Source organism: Sus scrofa, chromosome 10 (genome assembly GCF_000003025.6).
Source record: "Sus scrofa isolate TJ Tabasco breed Duroc chromosome 10, Sscrofa11.1, whole genome shotgun sequence".
Classification (NCBI taxonomy): Eukaryota; Metazoa; Chordata; class Mammalia; order Artiodactyla; family Suidae; genus Sus; species Sus scrofa.
In genome coordinates, this window is record NC_010452.4 from 21,757,326 (window position 1) to 21,777,832 (window position 20,507).

At 38.1% G+C, this 20,507-nt stretch overlaps 1 protein-coding gene and 1 long non-coding RNA gene across 9 annotated transcripts in view; one reads left to right on the forward strand and one right to left on the reverse strand.

Annotated features, from left to right (window-relative positions):
* Positions 1-19,250, forward strand: part of LOC110255653 — a 36,054-nt gene extending 16,804 nt beyond the window's left edge. Inside the window, exon 2 of the long non-coding RNA XR_002336256.1 lies at positions 111-19,250. This is a non-coding gene — a long non-coding RNA (uncharacterized LOC110255653). The remainder of the gene's footprint in view (positions 1-110) is intronic.
* Positions 1-20,507, reverse strand: part of LOC110255652 — a 105,963-nt gene that overhangs the window by 84,458 nt on the left and 998 nt on the right. The window lies entirely within an intron of this gene.

Here is a 20,507-nt window from a genome sequence, read left to right on the forward strand (position 1 = left end):
TCCTGGTGGCGAAGTCTCTCCTTATTCCTCTAGGTGATAGGTACGTGTCAGCTCCTTTGTGGACATTAATTAATTAATTAATTAATTTTTTTTTTTTTTGCCTTCTCTAGGGCCGCTCCCGAGGCTTATGGAGATTCCCAGGCTGTAGCCACCGGCCTGCACCACAGCCACAGCAACATGGGATCCGAGCTGCATCTGCGACCTACACCACAGCTCATGGCCACGCCGGATCCCTAACCCACTGAGCAAGGCCAGGGATGGAACCCGCAACCTCATGGTTCCCAGTCGGATTTGTTAACCCCTGCGCCACGATGGGGACTCCGTGTGGACATTAATTTAGATAAAACTCAAAGACGGGACATCTTTCACCTTAAAGCTACCTTTGCTTCTTTGTCTACTCTTTGTTCTGCTTTTATTTCTTTTGCACACATCTTTATGAGAAGGACTTCTTCTCTTCTTACGTTGGTGTCTCATGACTCCACTGTCACAATATTCTTAGCTCTCTTCTTCCATCTGTTCCAGACAGGCATCTAACTGGAAAGTCTGGAAGGAAACACTGGGCACGGGAGCCAGCCAACCTCCATCTCTCTCTCTCTCTTCTGTGCGGGTATGTCTTTTTGTCTCCTGCTCTCTCTGCTCTTCCCCCTGAAGCACTGCCTTGCCTGTAGAAGGCACATCTCCTCGGATGACCTCCTGCTAGGATTGTCAGCCCACACACTTGTAGGCACGAGCCACGGTCTTCAAAATGATCAGCTGCAGTGGGAGCAGAGTTGATGGTCTGAGTCACAGCTGACAGCCTTTTCCCCCAAATTTACATTTCATAGCCACCAAGCCCGTAGGACTCTTTTGCTGATAAGTATATATTTACCTTGCCTGGAAAATCAACTAGAAACCATGCCAAAAAAAAAAAATCCATCATTTAAAATCATTTTTAAAAATATTACTTGCTTCCCAGTTGATGCTTCTGGAGGAGGAGGTACAGTGAGACAACCATTACTAAATACTTCACATTATCCATCCCTCCCCCTTGGCCACCCCAAGTCTGTTCTCCAAGTCCATGATTTTCTTTTCTGTGGAAAGGTTCCTTTGTGATGTATATTAGATTCCAGAAGATGCAAACGATTGCCTTTGGAATGGATAAGCAATGAGATCCTGCTGTATAGCACTGGGAACTATGTCTTGTCATTATGATGCAACATGATAATGTTGAGAAAAAGGAATATATACATGTATGTGTAACGGGGTCACCTTGCTGTACGGTAGAAAATTGACAGAACACTGTAAATGAGCTATACTAGAAAAAATAAAATCAGTAGAAATGGAAAAAAATAAATATTTGACATTGTGATTTTCAATCACTCTATGGCGCTGGATAACTTGAACGTTTGCACTTAAAGTTAATACATGAGTATTTTTTCTATTATTAACTATACTTTGAAAACCTATGATAATGTTTGCATAGTGTGTCATTATATGGATGTTTTACTTTCAGGTTGGACATTTTTTCCTCCCTAATTTTTCACTAATTTCAACAATAAATTTTGTCTGCTTCTTCCTAAAACAATAGTAATGTTGTGTTTCCATTTGTTTTCCTTTTGATTTTATTTCAGAACTTGAGGGGGAAGGAGGGTATTGAAAATCCCAACCACCTAATGTGTTGCTTGAAACAGACCAAACCTTTGTCTTCTGCATGGAAATGAAGTATTACTAACATATATTTACCCATATTTTGTACTATTGTTATGATACCTGTTTTTTCTTTTTGTCTTTTTAGGGCCTCACCTACAGCTTATGGAGGTTCCTAGGCTAGGGGTCAAATTGGAGTTGCAGCTGCTGGCTTACACCACAGCCACAGCAACACCCGATCTGAACCACTTCTTTGACCTACACCACAGCTTATGGCTACGCCGGATCCTTAACCCACTGAGCGAGGCCAGGGATTGAACTTGCGTCCTCATGGATGCTGGTCAGATTCATTTCCACTGAGCCATGATGGGAACTCCTGATTTTCTTTTTAATGCTAACTCAGAACCATGGGTGTAGTAGGGTCCACTTTGACGTCTTCTCACTTTTTTCTTTAAACAATATAAATCAACGTATTCTATGAGTAACATTAATACTTCACTTTCTCTGAGATAGAATGAAAATTTGCACCTAAATTAAGGTAAGAAGTCCAGGGAATGCAGATTAAGACTTTTGATGGCATACCCCTGGATTCTGCCTTCCTTTGCTCTCTCAATGAGGGAATAGACATCAGTCCCAGATCAAAGCAAACCATTTTACCAATTTTCTTTTGCATGAGTCTTTTAGCACAGAGTGTGCTGTTTTGCAGAACTGATGTGTGCTGCCACCACAAACCTTCTCAGCTCCTCGTTCCTCTTGATACATGGGGAGCTGAGGTGGAGAGTCATGACTCTGCACCATTGCCAAGTTGTGGATTTGTTATCTGTTCCTGAGTGCCCCCATTAACTCAGAGGAGGCATTTTTCTCCAATGAGAAAAAAAAAAATAATAAGAAAGCCAAGCGCAAAACAAAATTCTCCTTTCTCATTTACTTTCTCAGCAATTGGAACCTCTGTGGGACTCTAGCATCCTAACATTATTCAACTATAGAAGTGATAGATAGCCATTCAGTGGAAATGCTTGAAACTGACAGCCTCTGGGGGCAGAGAGGTACAGTGGTGAACTAAAGGCCAGTAGCCATAGAGAGGTTCATTAGAGAGGACATACTGGTTGCTGGGCAGGGGGGCCACTTGGGGGAGCACTAGGGTGGCTGTTATCAGAGCTACTGGCAATTCCACCCGGAAGAGTCACTTCCACCGAAATGAGAGGAGAGTACCGAACGTCAGGTGCTGCCTTTCATGACCCTTGGAATCGCTTTAGAGGTACCCCTGCACACCTGAGCCTCTGACTATCTAGAAGAGCCGCTACTATTTCCAAAAGCCTCACCAGCTTCCTCCTGACTCCCAGGTCAGGGAGCCCCCTGACCTCCCTTAGCCTTCAGGGCAAGTTCCTTGGCCATCTCCTTGCAGTTCTGTTTTCTTTATAAAACAATTCTATCGATGTTATCTTGGAAACTATCTTGGCTTAAAAAGCTTTTTAGCAGTTTTCTTTGGCACCTAACCTCCCAGGACCATGCCCAGAATGAAGCAAATCTCCTGATGCTGATGTGGCAATTTCTAGGAAGTATGATTCTGTCTTCTGGCTCCTTAAGATTAACTGTGGATGAATCAAAGTCAAAATAAGCCCCTTCCCGTGTGCCCTGTACCAAGAAGAGAGTAGAAAAATAATGAGGGTGGTACTGATGGATGAGACAGAATTAAGATGAGGCTTCAACTGTAAGATAAAGTATCTAAAAAAAACAGACCCATTTTTCAAGGTAACATGTGGCAAGAACGCCCTTGTCCATTGGACCAATGGCTCTCAAATCAATGTTCCCATGAGCTACTACTGCTATGAAACTTCAGGTCATTCTAGGAATTACGGTTTGATGGGAGTATCCTGGATCCATCTGTCTAGTCCTACAGCCGTCATGGCATCTTCGTCAACACCACTACTCTGAAATGATTCTGAAACCATTACTTTTTTGGTTCTCAGTTCTGCCGAGAAGAGTATAAGATGCAACGAATTCAAGCCATGAGAACAGACCAGCCTGGATTGTGATGATTCCTGAGGTTATTCCAGGTGGGGCTGAGTTCACCCAGAGCATGTGGTCAGTGCTTATGCTGACTGTCTTCAGGCCATGACACCTACACACTCAATAATATCATCACTTTGATGACATGGACCCCAGAACACTTAGGATGACATGAGAGAAGTCTAAAGATTCCAGGTGTTATGTGAAATGTAGGTGAATTCTTCCAGAGGCCTGTAGATTTATTGGACAAATATTCTACAGCAGATGCTCCTTGTTTGGTCACATAGCAAATGTTCCTGCTGGGTGCTTCCTTTTTTCTTTCATGACCTGAACATACTCTAGTGACTGACGAGAATATGATTGTAGTCAACCCATAATGACTTGACAGCACTTTTTTATACACTATTAAACAAGCAGTCATTACCTGATTTAAAAAATTCCTTCAAATGACATGAAATAAGAAACATTAATACAGATATGTCTATTTTTTTTCTGAAAATGAACAGACACATTTGATTAATCCTTGGATTCTCACTGGCAAATACTTTAGGAATCAAAGAATAGGCTTGATCCTCAAATGATACTGAGTACTATTCAGTGTTTACTTTCATAATTCTGAGAGTTTAGAGCATTTACTCCTTTGGTCTTCATTGTGAAGATTGTCTTCAAAGATTACTGAACAAAGACGATTTTGAAAATGCAGTTCTCTTTGAAAGGTCTGTTCATTTTAGATTATACATGCTTAACATGTTGCTATCCTCAATTTAAGATTTTTATGATAAAATTTCTTATGATCATAAAAAAGATAGTTTTCTTGTTTAACTTCACTCTGTGTTTTAAGTCAAATAAACATTAACCACCTTGAGTACTTTTTATTTCATTTTGAATCAACTGGTTTATGGACACCTTGAATAAGTTTTCCTTGTGTTTTTGATGTACCCCTTTCTGTGTAGCCCAGTCTTTAGAATAAATAAGAGCTCAATAAATAGTTGAATTAAAGTAACCCAGTGACCCAGTCACTCTATCTTTTCATCTTGACCATAATCTACACAGTTTGCTCAGCATCTCTTTTGCTTTCTATTCCTCAGAGACACCATGTTAGTTCTAGTTTATTCTTTTTTTTTTTTTCTTGGTCTTTTTGCCATTTCTTGAGCTGCTCCCGCGGCATATGGAGGTCCCAGGCTAGGAGTTGAATCGGAGCTGTAGCCACTGGCCTACATACACCACAGCCACAGCAACACAGGATCCGAGCTGTCTGCGACCTACACCACAGCTCACAGCAACGCTGGATCCTTAACCCACTGAGCAAGGCCAGGGATCGAACCCGCAACCTCATGGTTCCTAGTCGGATTCGTTAACCACCACACCACGACGGGAACTCCTAGTTTATTCTTTATATATATATGGTAATGTGCATGTTTCATTGACTAATCCAGAAATCCCCTATGACTATGAGGATTACAGGGAAACCTGGATGCAAATGATGGATAAGCATTCAACTACACAACTTTCTAACAAGAATTTCTTTCATGACTCTTGCCATAATGATTCAATAATGTTTGAAAGGTTGATTAGAGCACTTATTTTTCAGGGATAAAGAGTGGAACGTCTTCAGAAGAGCCAACATGACTTTAGAAGACAATTTCAAAATGATGGTAGAATTTCTCAGAATTTGAAACAATGCTGCAGAGAGGAAACTACCCTAGTGGCTTCCAGGCCCTCACTGCTACGTTCCCTTGACCTGCAATAAAGTTTTCCTATAGCAGGCTCTGAATGCACATAGACATACCCGATTGGTGTTTTAAAATAGTGAATACTTCCAAAGATATTTTCAAGCAAGTGAAAAATACATATGGTAGGAATCCTTTCAGATGTAGCATATAATTAAAAAAAGAGTATTCTACTGCTGTTTGTGAAATGAATGAGTTTCTGTAGGGAGTTTCACTACCTGACATTAAAACAAGAACTTTTTTTTTTTTTTTTTTTTTTTTTTTTTTTTTTTTTAAGAAAGTGGAGAACTAACAAGAAAATTTTCAGGCAATGACTTACATTTCTTCTTTAAGAGAGAAGTTGATTTGAGTCAGAGTTTCACATCTAGAAATATTCAGTTGATTAATGCTTAAAGAATCACGTGGAAAGTCGTATGAGTGCAACCCAGTTTCTCACTAAACCAAATTTTAGTTGTTTACAGAAATTTTAGAAAATGTCACAAAAAATTGAGAAGTTTGAGGCTTTTTAATCCTTGACAGAGCCCATTATATGTGGCCCAAGATTGAGATTATCTACAGATATTTTTTTACAAACCATGAGAATATGAATTATGTTAACAGCCAATATCTCCCCAAGTCCTAACAGTCAATAAACATTTTAAATTGATTGCAAAATGGCTACATCATAATTCAATAGCCCTGTCCTTGGATTTAATTTTGCCCTTTTGTAAGGATTATTGGTAGCTCCATTCTTTTGGCTGGAGGCCCTTATAGCTGGACTTTCATGCTACTGTAAATTGTCTCATAGCCAAATTCAGTGCATTTACTAAAATGCCATGGGATTAATTTACAAATGTGCAACCATTACTAATGTACTTTTTGGAGGCATTGCTTCTGCTAAGATGGGATAGCAGAATAGAATATGTTGATGAGGTAAAGGAGATAAAAATAGGAAACTGATGAGCCATAGGGAAATATGACAGAACAAACCACTTTCATAAAACAGATAAAATTGGCGTGGAAATGAAGGTTGTTTTATCTACACAGGTCAAATTCTATTGCAGTGATGTTCAAGAGAGTTCAGCACAGGAAGTTTAGATAAATAAGTAAAATAAATGGGCTTTTCCATGGTGCTTATGTGTGTTCTATTTCAATCTTCCTCATAATAGAACTCATTAGAGCGATCAGACCCGCACACCCGAGAATGGATTATATAGCACGATGTGAGATAGGACCAGCCTCCTTTCCACAGGTAAGCCCATCTTGCATTAGTCAAATGCTTTATTATTCTGATGATTTTGCCCACACCTATTACTTCACATTTCAGGACGATAAGGGAAGAAGAGCCAGGAAGAAACGCACTTAGAAACACAGGTGAAGAGTCTGGCTTCTGGATTCAAACGCTAGCCCTACCCTCTAGGTATTTCAGCATCTTGGACTTATTACTTAGTCAACCTTTCGAAGTTTCCTCGTGTCCCAAAGAGGGATAATAATGGGGCGTACATCCCAGAAGTGTGGATGAGAATTAGATGCAGGGTACATGGCAATCCTATTGGCTGGTTGTAAGCACTTAATAAATACGTATTGTGAGGTATATAGGGTGGCATGTTGGGCTGTTTACAAATGAACAAACTGAATAACCAACAGGTTAAGTGCCACTCTAGGAACTTTGATGTTTCTTATTGAAACTAATTGACTTGGCTTTATCTTTAGGAGGACTTTTATCAAAACTCATTTTATGAACCAAATGGAACTCTTGTGCTTTCATCTCTCTGTGTTTTCCTTTATCCAGGCATTTTTAAAGAGACACCTGAGAAATGGAAAGAATTCTATCCTATCACTCTAGATAATTTATTCCATGAATTTGAATTTCTTTCTTCTCTTTTCAGACCTCAGTTTCTTTGTCTCCTTGTAATATCTAAGTCCTTTTCTGGTTGAAAATAATATTGTTTCACACATGTATAATTCAACTCTTGAACTCTGATGTTTGACTCTAATAAATATCTTAAAAGAAAAGGAATCCACCTTTTGACCATAAAAGTGTTGTATTTTATTCTATGCATATTATTTAGGCATTGCACTTCCCTGGGTCGGTTCTTTCTTTGGTTTAACATCACATTTCAAAAAAGTTATAATGGAAATTCAGATGCATAAATTCAACTTAATGTTGACAGCAGTTCTGAAATTAAAAATTTCCTAACAAGCCCAAATGTGATCATTAATGTATAATGTATTAACATGTGCTTCTCTTATAATGTATCACAACTTCACATAATAACAGTGTCCAAATTGAAGTAAATATTTCTGAAATTCGACATGATTTTCATTAAATATCTAATTTCATATTTTCAGCTAAGAAACTACATTTTAGACTTACTGTGACCTGCTGTTGCATCTTTTATTTTTCCTATATTTCTTCCTTTCTAAAGTTTAGGCTTCTATGATTATTTCAATAAAGTGATTTTATTTTTGAAACGAGGGGGAAGAAAAATCACAGACATTTCCGCAATTTCATACGATGGCTAGTTTAACGACCATTGATACTTGATTTTTGCATGCTGTGGATGTCAATAAAAGTGATTTAATGTACTAAATTCATGAAATCTATTGGATCTACTCTGTGTTTATAAATGATTCTAGAGGCAGAGATAACGTTGATGGACCAATAGATTTAAAACATTAGTTTCTAACTGTCTGCTTCATGAGATGACGTGTGTGGTGGTTGATTAAATTTTTTTTAAAGTTTTATTGAAGTATAGTTCATTTACAAGGCTGTGATAATTTCTGCTCTACAACAAAGTGACCCAGTATATGCGTATGCGTAAGTTGATTCAATTGTTGATTACAGTTCTTTAAGTGACATATTAAATCTGTCTTTTAGGCTTTAGCAGAAAAAAAGCCCTCGATATAGTTCTAACTTTTTCATGTTTTAGGTGGCGTTTTTTTTTTTTTTTTTGTAATTCATTTTAGATTGACTATTTAACTCCCTTGGTGTGATAGTTTCCTCCATAGGCCCCCATAACTCATGCTGCTCCCTTGATGTCTGGCTTGCTAATGTCCCCGCTTCTGACATTTGGAACTCTTAAGTTCAATCCCTTTCTAGTTATCCCCTACCCCCAGAATTTCAGTAGATGTAGGTAGTTATAAACTAGTTTAAACCTAAAGCATTGCCCGAGTTAGCAAGAGATCTTGTGATGTACCTAAGTTGTTCATAACATGAGAACCCTGGTAAATTGGCTAACATTCTGGTTAAAATTGTTGGCAAAATTCCTCCACAGCTTCTCAAGGATCCAATTCCCTATCCTAAAAATAGTGGGAGGGGTAACTCAACATATAATCACTTGGGAAGTATTTTGAGGATGGCTATTATGTAACTCAGTGTTAATGACTAAATCAGCATTTGGAAAACCCCCAAAGTCATATCATACAGTTGCAGTAATTACAGTCAAGATCTACCCCACAGTGAAGCCTTTTTTTTTTTTTTTTTTAAGGTTGTTGTGCAACCCAATGCGTCAAGATTTTTGTGGAGTTTGCAAAAACGATCCTACTCAAAAAGGATCTTTACAAAGAAGTGACCGTGTTGTTCTCTGACCTGACTTGGCTCATCAGTAAAATGCATTAGCAGAATTGTCAAGATTTCCTTAAGCTATACAATTTTATAAAGGATACTTCACACAGGAAATCAGCAGATTTAGATGAAGAGTACCCTTCAGAAAGCAGAGATAGGAATAAAGATCATATACGGAAGACTTTAAACAGAGAAAATTCAAGACTTTAAAGAAACAGTCTTGAATAAGCACAAGTGTGACTCCATGTTCTCAAGGACAGACCTCTGGCACACACGTAATATACTGAGATTAGTTTGAGAGCTCAGAATTCATCGAGTTCAGAATCTCAGGGTCAGTTGATCATGCAGGTCTATGTCTCAAGACCTTCGAAGTTCACTAGCCCTCATTCTTCAAACTACTGGCAGGGAAACTGAGGTCCAAAAAGAGTCAAAAAGATATTTCATAAAACATCTTCTTACTCCTTACCCAGTGCTCCTGTTGTGTGACTGTGATGAGAAACAGACATAAGAATACTCAAGTGAATGAATGGATGAGTGTTTTGAAGAAATAACAAAAAAAGACCCCAATGAGTGGCACCGACTGGGCAGTTATCTGGGGAGAAATAATATTGATAGCTTGAATGTTAATAAAGATGATAGGAGGCTGAGAAGAGGAAAAGAAAGAAAAAGTTGAACAAATATGTTTGAACAATACGTTTGCAGCTTTGCCTGCCTTGTTATCAAAGGACAGCCTTTTGAGATAGCTTTTCATACTCTTGAGTCTGTTTTATAGTAAAGATGTGTGATGTCTTTGAATAAAGATGTGGTATACAATACTTGTAATAACAAAGCATTTTAAGTGTTTAAAGCAAAATAATCTCTTAAGAAACAATGCAGTCAAAATCACTGTGCCATTTTTTTTTTTAACACCTAGCCTAAAAGACCCAGGGTGACATTTATTGAGGGCTACAATATCCTCTGGTTAGAACCTGAAAAAAAAAAAAAAAAGATGGGGCCATGCATACTTGCCTGTCATATCTTTAGAATACGTTAGCTTAAGTACTGCCTGGAATACATGTCACTAGTGGTTACCAATTCTCCAATTTTGAAATAGCATGTGGTTCAATTAAATGCAAGTTGAAAATAGTTTAGGTGGGGAACACCTTCAAGCATCTAACCTGGGTAGGTTAGTTGCATCTTTTCCCTTTAGGCATTAAGATCTTGACTTAAGTTTGAAAATGACTGTAGGTGTCTCTTGATGTACTGCTGCCTAAATAGCTGGTAAGAAATGACAGGGAAAAAATACACTGACACTCATCTTCATGGAACCCTGAAGTTTTCTCTCTGGAGATTGTGTTTAAGATAACAGGGTTGTAAAGAGGCAAGTATAGATTTTGACTCTGAGGCCCTCAGAGATGTATGAGCATTAAGAGGTCTCCATGGCAATGCACTGCCACACCATTCATGCAACACCATAGTAAAGTGTGTTCAAATATAGATCTCAGTTTCAATACACTTTTTCAGAAATGCGTTTGCTTCTGTTTTCTTTTTCTTTTCTTGGCCACACCTGTGGCACATGGATGTTCCTGGGCCAGGATCGAATCTGAGCCACAGCTGACCTATGCCACAATCTGACCAATGCCAGATCTTTAAGCTATTGTGCTGGGCTGGGGATTGAACCTGTGCCTCAGCAGGGACCTGAGCTGCTGCAGAGACAACGCTAGATCCTTAACCTGCTGTGCCACAATGGAAACTCCCATGTGCTTTTTTTTTTTTTTTTTTTTTTTTTTTAAGGGAAATCTGCCTCCAGAAGACAGAGACAAAGAACGCCATAATGTCAGTGCTCATTTCTTTAATTATGATGTTGCTGATATTTTTCTAGCAAACCCCAAAAGAGGTAACTTTGGTGTTCCTTTGAACCATTTAAAATAAGCATCTCTCTACAAGATGCTATGAGAGTATAAGACATGAAAATTAATATTCATGCATAAAGCTACCTACAACATGCATTTTTGTGAAAATGAGAGCAGTGGAGATCATATTAGAGTATAAAGTTTTAGCCATATCACCAATCCCTTATGTAATGCTTACGATTTAAATGACTCAATTCTACATATTTGAATAAAAAGAAGCAGAAGACATATTTTCTCAGTTTTCTGAAACCAAGGAAGTTTATTGAGGAGGGCGATGAAATCTTTTAACTTTTTTTTTCTTTTTATCAGCATTAGGTTTTTTTAAACCAAAAATAAATAAGTAAATATGGCATCCAATGAATGCGTTTTTGAAAATTTTCCAATAATTTTAAGGAAAATTTAAAAACAGCAAATCTAGGAACTTATAACTGATACTTGGCCCCTTTTTGTTTTCTATCTTTTGACACTTAAGTAGGTGATTAAAAAAATGGAGGTGTGAAAAAATGACCTAGAAAAGATAGTGATTACTTCTACTGCCAGAAGGACCTCCGGAAATGGCAAGAAAGTTGACATCTTCAATTGCATATGTTTATTTTTTAATGGCTTGGAGTAAATAGAGGGAAAAATGTTAAAAATGATAAATCTTGGTGATAGAAAGATGACATTGCTTTAACTGAAATGTTTTCTAAATTGAAATTTAAGTCTGAAATATTTTTAAATTTAAAATGAAATGTTTTCTACTTTTTAAAATTCTGGCTAAAAAAGACGTATTTATGTATGACTCCTTTAGTGCAAATTTAAAACTTTTGCTTTCCTTATAAGTTAGAGATTTGTTTCCTCGAAGTTCAAAATTTATATTTAAAAAGAGTAAATTTATGTAATTTAGAGAATTGTCTGCTAAACACTCAACAGAAAGATAAAATAAAATCCTAAATCTCTGTAATGTATTCTGATACCTGAGAGTTTTATTTCTCCTCTGTTTATGTGTGTGCAGCTAATTTTGGGTCATTTTATATGATTTACACAAGTTAGCTAACATTTCAGAGGCATAAACATAGCAATTTTATTCAAAAGATCAATTAATGGATATGTATAAATTGTTTTTCTCTTATATTTATCAAACCCTATGTAAATATGGAAGTACGCTTTATAGAACTGTTGGAGTGAAAAAGCTTTACTATACTTCAGGATAAAATTCTGGGGAATTTTGTGTTTTCCTGTCTTATTCTGTTAATGCCATTTTTAAAAGTAAAATCAATCCTTTTTAAAAAAGACAAAAACAAAACCTAGACTATAAGAGACCTCTTGTATTACTCAGAGTATACATTTGATTTTTAAAGAAATTGTTATATACACTCCCCCATGGTTCATTCAAATAGAATTTGTTTAGACAGGAATCATTACTTTAAATATTCTTGCCAAATTTGATCCTATCAGCATAAGTGCCAAAGCTAGCTGCAGGTAAGTTGCACTTGAGCAGCTGTATCTTGAAGAAGAGCTATTGTCACTGTTTATTAATTATAAAAGGAAGTGGATTAAGTTTACAGGTCTTCACTCATTTTTACATGTAGGCATCATAATTGCTGGATTGTGTGTATGCTCAGCGGACTCTGTTCATTCAGGATTTGAAGTTTGCACATCGTGTCTGATAACAGTAAAGCACTTGCAATAATGTTGCACCTGGACCAGGGAGGCGTCAGCAGAGCAGAGGTCAAGACCAGGCCTTAATAAGCATTGACTCCACAGACTTTAGACTCCGTGAAAGGTCCAGACAACCCCTGCAGTGTCATCTTACAGCTCTGATTTTCTTCTTTTCAAGAGGCAGTATAATCCATAAATACAACTAAATCACTAGAAGCTCCGTCTTTGATTTTCATCTTCCAGTTTTTTTCCCCCCCTCTTCACAGAGATTTGAAAAATTAACCCTCTTTTGTCCTCACACTAACCCAAGAATGCATTTCTTCACAGGCACTGTTGTCGGCTTAAATCTTAAGTCCTTTCAGGGTAAAAGGTACTTTGTAGAGTGGCTGATAACACACAGAGCAGCAGTCAGTGTTTCCTTTCCTGCCAATATAGGGTGAATAATGTCTTGATAGACGACTAAGAGGAATAAGGCAAGTGAGTGAAATAGTCCTTTTTTACAAATGTTTCCAAAGCAATACGATTAGATACCTAAACCTTAAATGGAATTTTTGTTTCGCTCTAGTTTCCCATCCCCCAGTGGTTATATTTACACCCAGGCTTCTAGATAATCCATGTGTGTGATGAAAATGTCCCCAAGCACCTTTGTGTGTGTGTGTGTGTGTGTGTGTGTGTGTGTGTGACATATTCCCCTCATTTTGCATGATCTGGTACAGCTCACACTCTCGTGGTCTGACAGACATAATCTCTTGTCACACTACTGTTTTCTTTCTCTAGATCAGCCCTTCCTGAAAGAGAAGTTAGACCTTAGCCATTAACACAGTAGTTTTCCTGCAGGAAATACACCCAATGACGTATGCACTACAAGGAGAAAGAGTCCAGCTCACGTGCATCAGCTGAGAGGAGCCGACTACCCCGAGGTGCACTGGCCTCGTGCTGGATGCAAGAACCGTCCAATCGAATGCAGGGGAATCTTTTTATTCTGCCCTCAACGCTGCAGAGTTTCAGGATGCCAAAGAGATTGGCCTCTGCCCCGAAGTATATCCTTTTGAGTTGCTGTACACCCTGGTAGCCCCACTTCCGTCACAGTTTTAAAACATCCAGTTTACAACAGACAGCTCCGAGGGTAAAGCTTAGCTGCATAATTCAGGGGGAAGCCATGGCTTATCTGAGCTGAAACAGCGAGAACCTAGCACAGCAGGTGGAAGTCTCGAGGGTTCGAATGTGTGCTAAGGGCTGGCGAAGAGCCTTGAGAAGGAACATCCACACAGATCCAAAGGGTGTCCCGGGAGAGCCAGAGGGGGCTGGTTTCTTCAGCGTCTCAGTCTCAGACAGACCCTCACCGTCTCAGGGAGCCGGAAGGGAACAACATGGGGCAGACATCTCGCACATCTCCCAGCATCAGCACTGGGTATAATTACAATTTCTCCCCTGCTGTTCACCTAAAGCACATGGACACACAGGCAGCCCGGCAGAGGAGCAAACCCTGAGCCCACGGAAAGGGAAATGCCAAAAATCACCTAGTGTTTGGGATTGATCTAGGACCTTGCCAAATCAAAATCCGTCTATTCTTCAGAATAACATGGAAGAAGAGAAAATGGGAGGAGTTCAGAGTCCTCTTTCTTAGTCGCACCTGCTTTGAATGTCTGAGCTTTGACTCTCTGCAATTACAACACGAATACAACTTTAATAATTCTTCCCAACACTCCATTATCCATCAGCTCCTCTCACAGGCGGGGTTAAATTCATTGCTTGTTCAAATTTGCTGTTTGAAAAGGAAACTTAAGCTAAACATACGTAGAATGGGATACCTTAGATTCTGTATTTTACTTTGATTTTTTGTTTATATTTTGACTTTTTCAGTTTTTAACTATATTTTATCTGTTTAGGGTAATGAAACAGGAATTGGCTGAATCACTGCCATATATAATCATGCCATTTTTCTAATGGATTTTTGTAATTCACAAATCAGTGGGAAAAAAATCACCAATATGAATGAGATAAATGAATCAACATAGATATTTAATGGCATGATGAACGTTCTTATGTTTAGGTAATGCAAACTGGCATATATATATGTGTGTGTGTGTGTGTGTGTGTGTGTATACACACACATATATATATGACAATCTAAGAAATTTAAATTGCAAGTTTCATAATGAATTGACTTCACATGTTGGTGGCTTAGAACATGCCTTCATAGTTACGAATTCCGTGAGCAACTGTTTTTCAATTTTTGTGTAATTTGGATGCAAAGAAATTCTAATTGATCTTATCAGTCATAAGGTGCATCTTTCAAACCATTCCACTAGTGTGGCTTTTGATGAGGGCATCCTATTTTTGACAACGAGTAGACCGGCTTGAGATAAATGGTTACCTGAAGAAGAATGAGCAAAGAATTCCAAATAGAGAGAGTGCTGCTATGTGGCCAACAGATTTTCAATAACTCTGATAGTTAGGTTGGAGTTTTTCTTATCTCCATGTACAGCTTTTAAAATATACACCTTTGGTACATGTTTCTTTCTGTCTTTCTTTGTCATAATAATTAGTACCGGTATCAGAAAGAAAACTTGTTTTCTCCTAACATTTTTACTGTTTCTAATATTAAATTTTTAAAAAGAGAACACTGTGGATGCTTTGCAGTAATAATAAACTTTGAAAAAAAACTGAGTCGACAACTTGTCAAAAAGGAAAAAAAAAAGAGAATTTACATGCGTACTTTTACAGCACATATGATTTGCTAAGCTACACTATATAGAACATCTTAAATTCTTGATATAGCCTTTCCTACTCCAAGTCCAAAATAAATGCGAAGAAAAAAAATTTTTTAATGATAACTATACATAGAATGAACCCAAGAATTTTAGATAGTGGCTATTTTCATAATAAATTTAAATGTATATACACACACACACACACACACACACACACACACACATATTTCAATAGTGATGACTCATTTAAGTGACAAAGAAAATAAATTTAGTATCATCACTCTTTCATCTTAATTCAAACATTATGCTAAATTTCAGTGCAATTTTTCAAATAAATGGCTCACCATCTAGGTGAGAGCCTGTGGCTGAAAATGATAACTTTAAAACACAATTACTTGTGATGAAATGGCAGAAACAGCCAACTCAAGACATTTGCATGGAGGATGCATCTTGCAGCGATATGAATAGGAGTAAAAATTAAATATGTTCAATTAGTTTAGATTGGCTGGTAAGGGGAAAACACAAAGACAAAAACGGAGGCAGGGAGGTTTACAATGCCTCTACTGATTTCTCCACTGGCCCTTCCTCTGCACATGGTCAATTAGAATTGAAAATCCTGTGCTGATTTCATTCGCTGGAATTTTTAAGCAGGTCAGGAAGAAAGATGTTATTGAAAGGAAAAGTCTCATCTAAATAAGAAAGGCACACAGGGCCATCTGGTCTTAGCTGTACATATAAAAAGTTATTTCAGCTGAACTGCAGGCTTGACGTTTCAAAAGATATGCCAATAATCAACCCCAAATCTGTTTGGGGTGAAATATCCCCAATGTCTCTCTCTCAGCCTCCGAATGTGCGATACATAGTTCATGTCCTATCTGTGACTCCTGTGTGTATCTGACCCCAGTGCCTCCCTGGGCTCAGGGAGTTTCAGGCAGCGGGACTTTTAATCACTCTTCGGACATGTCTCCCTGGTGGACCTTCTGAAAATTGTGAAAATGACTTTGAAGGTTTTCACTCAAATGGATTTTGAGGGCAGTCTCCATGTAGGCTTGGAAGGATAACATTTGAGGCATGAAGCCACCAAACCAGTTCCTCTTCCTTCCTTCTGGCCTTCTCTCTGCAGTGCCCAGGCGTCCACTCAAATTAATCCCAAATCCTATGCCTAAAGGCTAAGTTTGGGGCGGGGAGGGGGGAAACCCCAGTCTCTCTTTTCATAAAGAAAAATTATGACTGTGAGGCTGCTTGGAAAAATCATCTTCCTAATGGTAAGAAAGAGAGAAGTTTTTTTTTTTTTTTAAATATTTTGTGCTGTTGGCCAAATGACTATCATATGTTTTGATCTAGTGAAAATAGTTTTGGATATGAGGCATCTGCAATAATTACATTATCAGTACATTAATTTGACCAATATCTGAGCACACCCCCTCTGCTAACTTAGACACAGGTAGCTAACATTGCCATACAAATTTCACTGGATCGAACTATGCTAATATTCTAACTCAGGAGCACTGAAACAACACTGATCATAATACAATACCAACAATTATTTTTGATCATAAGACTTCGTTCAAATCTATAATTTACACCTACGATACATACTACGCGAGGTACAAAAATACATGGTTATAGTGTCAACACATGCTAAGCAAGAGTACAGGTTTTAACTAAAGTCTTCAGATAAATAATTGAATTAAGTATATTCTAATATATGAAACACAAGAATGTTGATATACCCCTGACATAAGATGTCTTTATTGTTTTTGTATATCTGCTATGTTTGTTCTGCCATTTCAAATAAATCATTCCTATTGTGTAAGAAGAATAAACTGTACTATAGTAAATTGTTCTTTCTCCGTTATGCTCTGAAAAACCATTTGTTCTTGAATTGGCGTTACGTAGTTCAACTATTTCAATCAAGTCCATTATCTTCTTTTCTTGAAAGATGCCTTTTTTTGTAACCTACATCCCCAGTGGGCCATGCCATGTTTTGTTTTTAGAAAGTAAGTGAACTTTAAATCCAACTCTTTGCTAGCCTTTTAGTCTTTGAGAAAACAATTTGAGGATTCATCCTCAGGCAAGAACGCCACTATATGTTGGAAGAACTATTTATGTAAAAACTATGGAGTCAGGTCCAAGACTTTCTCAGAAAAGTTATTTATTAGTTCACATTGGAGTTTTACCCCATAGAATGTCACCTAACTTGTGTAGCTTGCTCTTCTTAAGCAAAAAATGCGTCCGTTCTTTAAGCTACATACTTTTCTCAATAATGTTAACTTGAAAGCAAAAAAAAAAAGAAAAAGGACAAAAAATTTTTCACTGGTTTTAAAACAATCACACAACATCAAAAATTAATTTGTGTGTTGGCATATAAGCAATGCTGTTCATGTACATATTATTTGCAAATCTGTTCAACATTAATCCTTTTCTAAGTATGAAAGTTCTTTTAAGAAAGAAGCATTAAATGCACATATGAAAATTAAGAAAATAATGTGTCAAATATCCCCCACGTAAGAACTGGTAAGTACACCCAGTTGTCCTATCCGAATGAAGATTAATTTAAACTACGGACCAAAACTTGGTAATTAGGAGAATTATGTGTACACAGTTGTTTTATGTTTATATCTCAGATATGGCCATGTGTTTTGTTAAAATTATTAAACTTTGTTCCATTTGAGTTAAGTGGAATAAAATAATGTACTTAAATACACACATCATTAAAAATCTGAATGCTTGCTTGGTGAATACCTGTTTAGCATAAGACCCATAAAAGAGACTTGAAAATAAATACAAACGCTATAATAGCCCACACAGTTTTAATCCAACTCTCATCTAACCCAGAGCACGTGAAATGAGCATTGCTTTCCAAATCATTTGTGTAGATTCTTTCCTTACATAATAAGTAAATAGTAAAAATGATCTAATAGATTTCAAAAATTTGAGTGGCACATAAAAATCACCAAGTCATAACAAATATCGACATTGTAGCCTTTTTACCCCAATGATTGCAAAATGCTCACCATTTCTACATCCTATTCACGTCATTGAAATTCAGCCACCTCTAAAATGTTCAACCAGCATATTAATAAGGCTTCCCAGAACGAGGAAACTCTGCCTGCCTACATATATCTTGATAAATTTGGCCATACTGCCCATAACACATCTTCAAGAGAAAGATAGTTACAAATAAAACAGTCCTTTCCTGTGGGTGTCGGTTAACCCCACACACATGTGAACTTCCTATGGGCATACACCCAACAGACACTGGCGATTAGGTGATTGAAAATGTGGCCCACAAAGGCGAAATTTTATATGTGATGACATCACCAGCAAACCTGGGTTTCTCCGTGATAGAACGAGATACGTGCCTGGCTGAGTGTCTCTTGAACGAGTGAGAGAGAGAGAGAGAGAGATGCTTAAAGAACAGCATCATCAGACACGATAGAACCTTCTGCAAGCTTTGCAAGAATCGTTCACAGACCTTTGACATTTTCCAGATTTCATACAGCTTCAGTTCATCCAAAAATGCATTTCCCGCACAAGCAAATCCTGTTTTGTTGCGTTAGCACGCTGTTCATCCTAACATATCCCGGTGGGTCGTTGGAGATGTGATTTCTGTACCCAATGAGGCGCATGCAGCTGTACACTATGCGGAGGGAGTTGCAGCCCACCTCCCCCCCGCCACAACCTCCGGGGACTTGCATTTGAACGGAGAAGACGTCTCCGTTTTCGAGGCAACGAAAGGGTTAAAAATTGAGGCTGTCTGGGGTAAGAGAAAGGGGATATTGTTGTCTTTAATCTTTCCGCAGTATGTGTAAGACTTCCATCCCGGATCTGCACAGAGCAGGGGGATAGGCCAGGCAGGGATTGCGTGCAGGCTCCTTGATTGTAGAGGGGGACCTGGCTGGAGTCCAGACAGGCTGGGGCTCTGTTGATCATTATGTCTGGTCTTCAGGTGTCTGGGCACACAGTGGGCCGTGGTGGGGGAGGTGTGGATAACAGGAGAGCAGACAAAGAAAAAAAAAATGGTGTATTTAAAAAAGATTATGCGAAGATGTGTGTCCAAGCCCTCTTTAAAAAAAAAAAAAAAAAAGCCTCCCGAACGTCTTGGACTTTTATAATTAGAATGCAAGCTCTGCTCTGGCAGATCTCTTTAAGCCATAATTAGTTATGTCTGGAGCCTTTGAATAATTCCTTTCCATAATTGATGGAGTTAATATTCTCTTTCAAAAAAATGAGGAGGACGATGTTTTCTTCCAAACTCCCCTTTGGCTGGAGGTATTGCCCGTCAAAATCTGCATCAGTGAAAAATCACATCGGTTGGATTTACTGTTTAATTTCTTAGGCGACTTAGCTGATAACTTTTTAAGGATTTGGATGATTCTAGAAGTGAGGGCATTAAGGCATTGCTGGTTTACCCTCGCTGCATGTAGAAAGAAAGCAATAGCACGGATCATTCTCCCCCATTTGTTTCCAATTATTTTATTAATTAAAAAAACTGCTTTGTATGTTGCTTCTGTTGGAAACTCCATCAAAAAAAAAAAAAATCTTACCGTGAATGTGACTTCAATGCTAAGGATACCCTTGTGTGCCAGTCCAAAGAAATCCCCAATTACTTTATTCTTTAAGCATTCTTCTATAAAGAAGCTTCGGCATGCTTCCTCCCTACCCCCACATCCTCACTCCACCCTATTAGGAATTTCAAAAAAAAAAAAAAAAATCTTTATACATGGAAGGCTGGATCCTGGGACAGAAAGCTGTCCTTTGCTTCTGTCTTTACACTGGCCCCTTTCAGTAGCCTCTCCCTTCTGCCGGGACGTGCTTTCATATTTTGTGGACTAAAACCCTAAAGACCAGTTCGGTCTCTATTATGATTAGAACATGAAAAGTGGTGGTTGAAAAAATAAATAAAAAGAAAGCCCTGGCTTGAAGCCATTGTTCAGAATTTAAGAGCTCCTTGCCCCAAGTGTCTTAGCCGTCTTTCATAGCTAATTATAATAACTGTCAGATGTCTGGAGAGTGGCTGGTGTCCTTGTCAGTGGAGTCAGCAAAGTTTGCCTTTTATTTTTCTTGGGAACGGATCGAATCTGATTAGACTCAAGAGCGAAAAGAAGTGAAGTAAGTACATATGTGTGTGCCTTCATTTTTTTCTTCCGAACAAAGCAGCGTGCCGGAGCACTGTTCCAAGGTGCAGCCTCCTGCAGCTCCTCTTGGAATGCCTGACTTTTATTTTTCATTCTTTATCTTTAACCAAATCAAGCATGCAACAATTGTTTTGGAAACCTTTTCCTGCCAGCTGAACACCCTTCTGTACACACATAAAAGAGGAGCACCAAAAAAACCACATCTT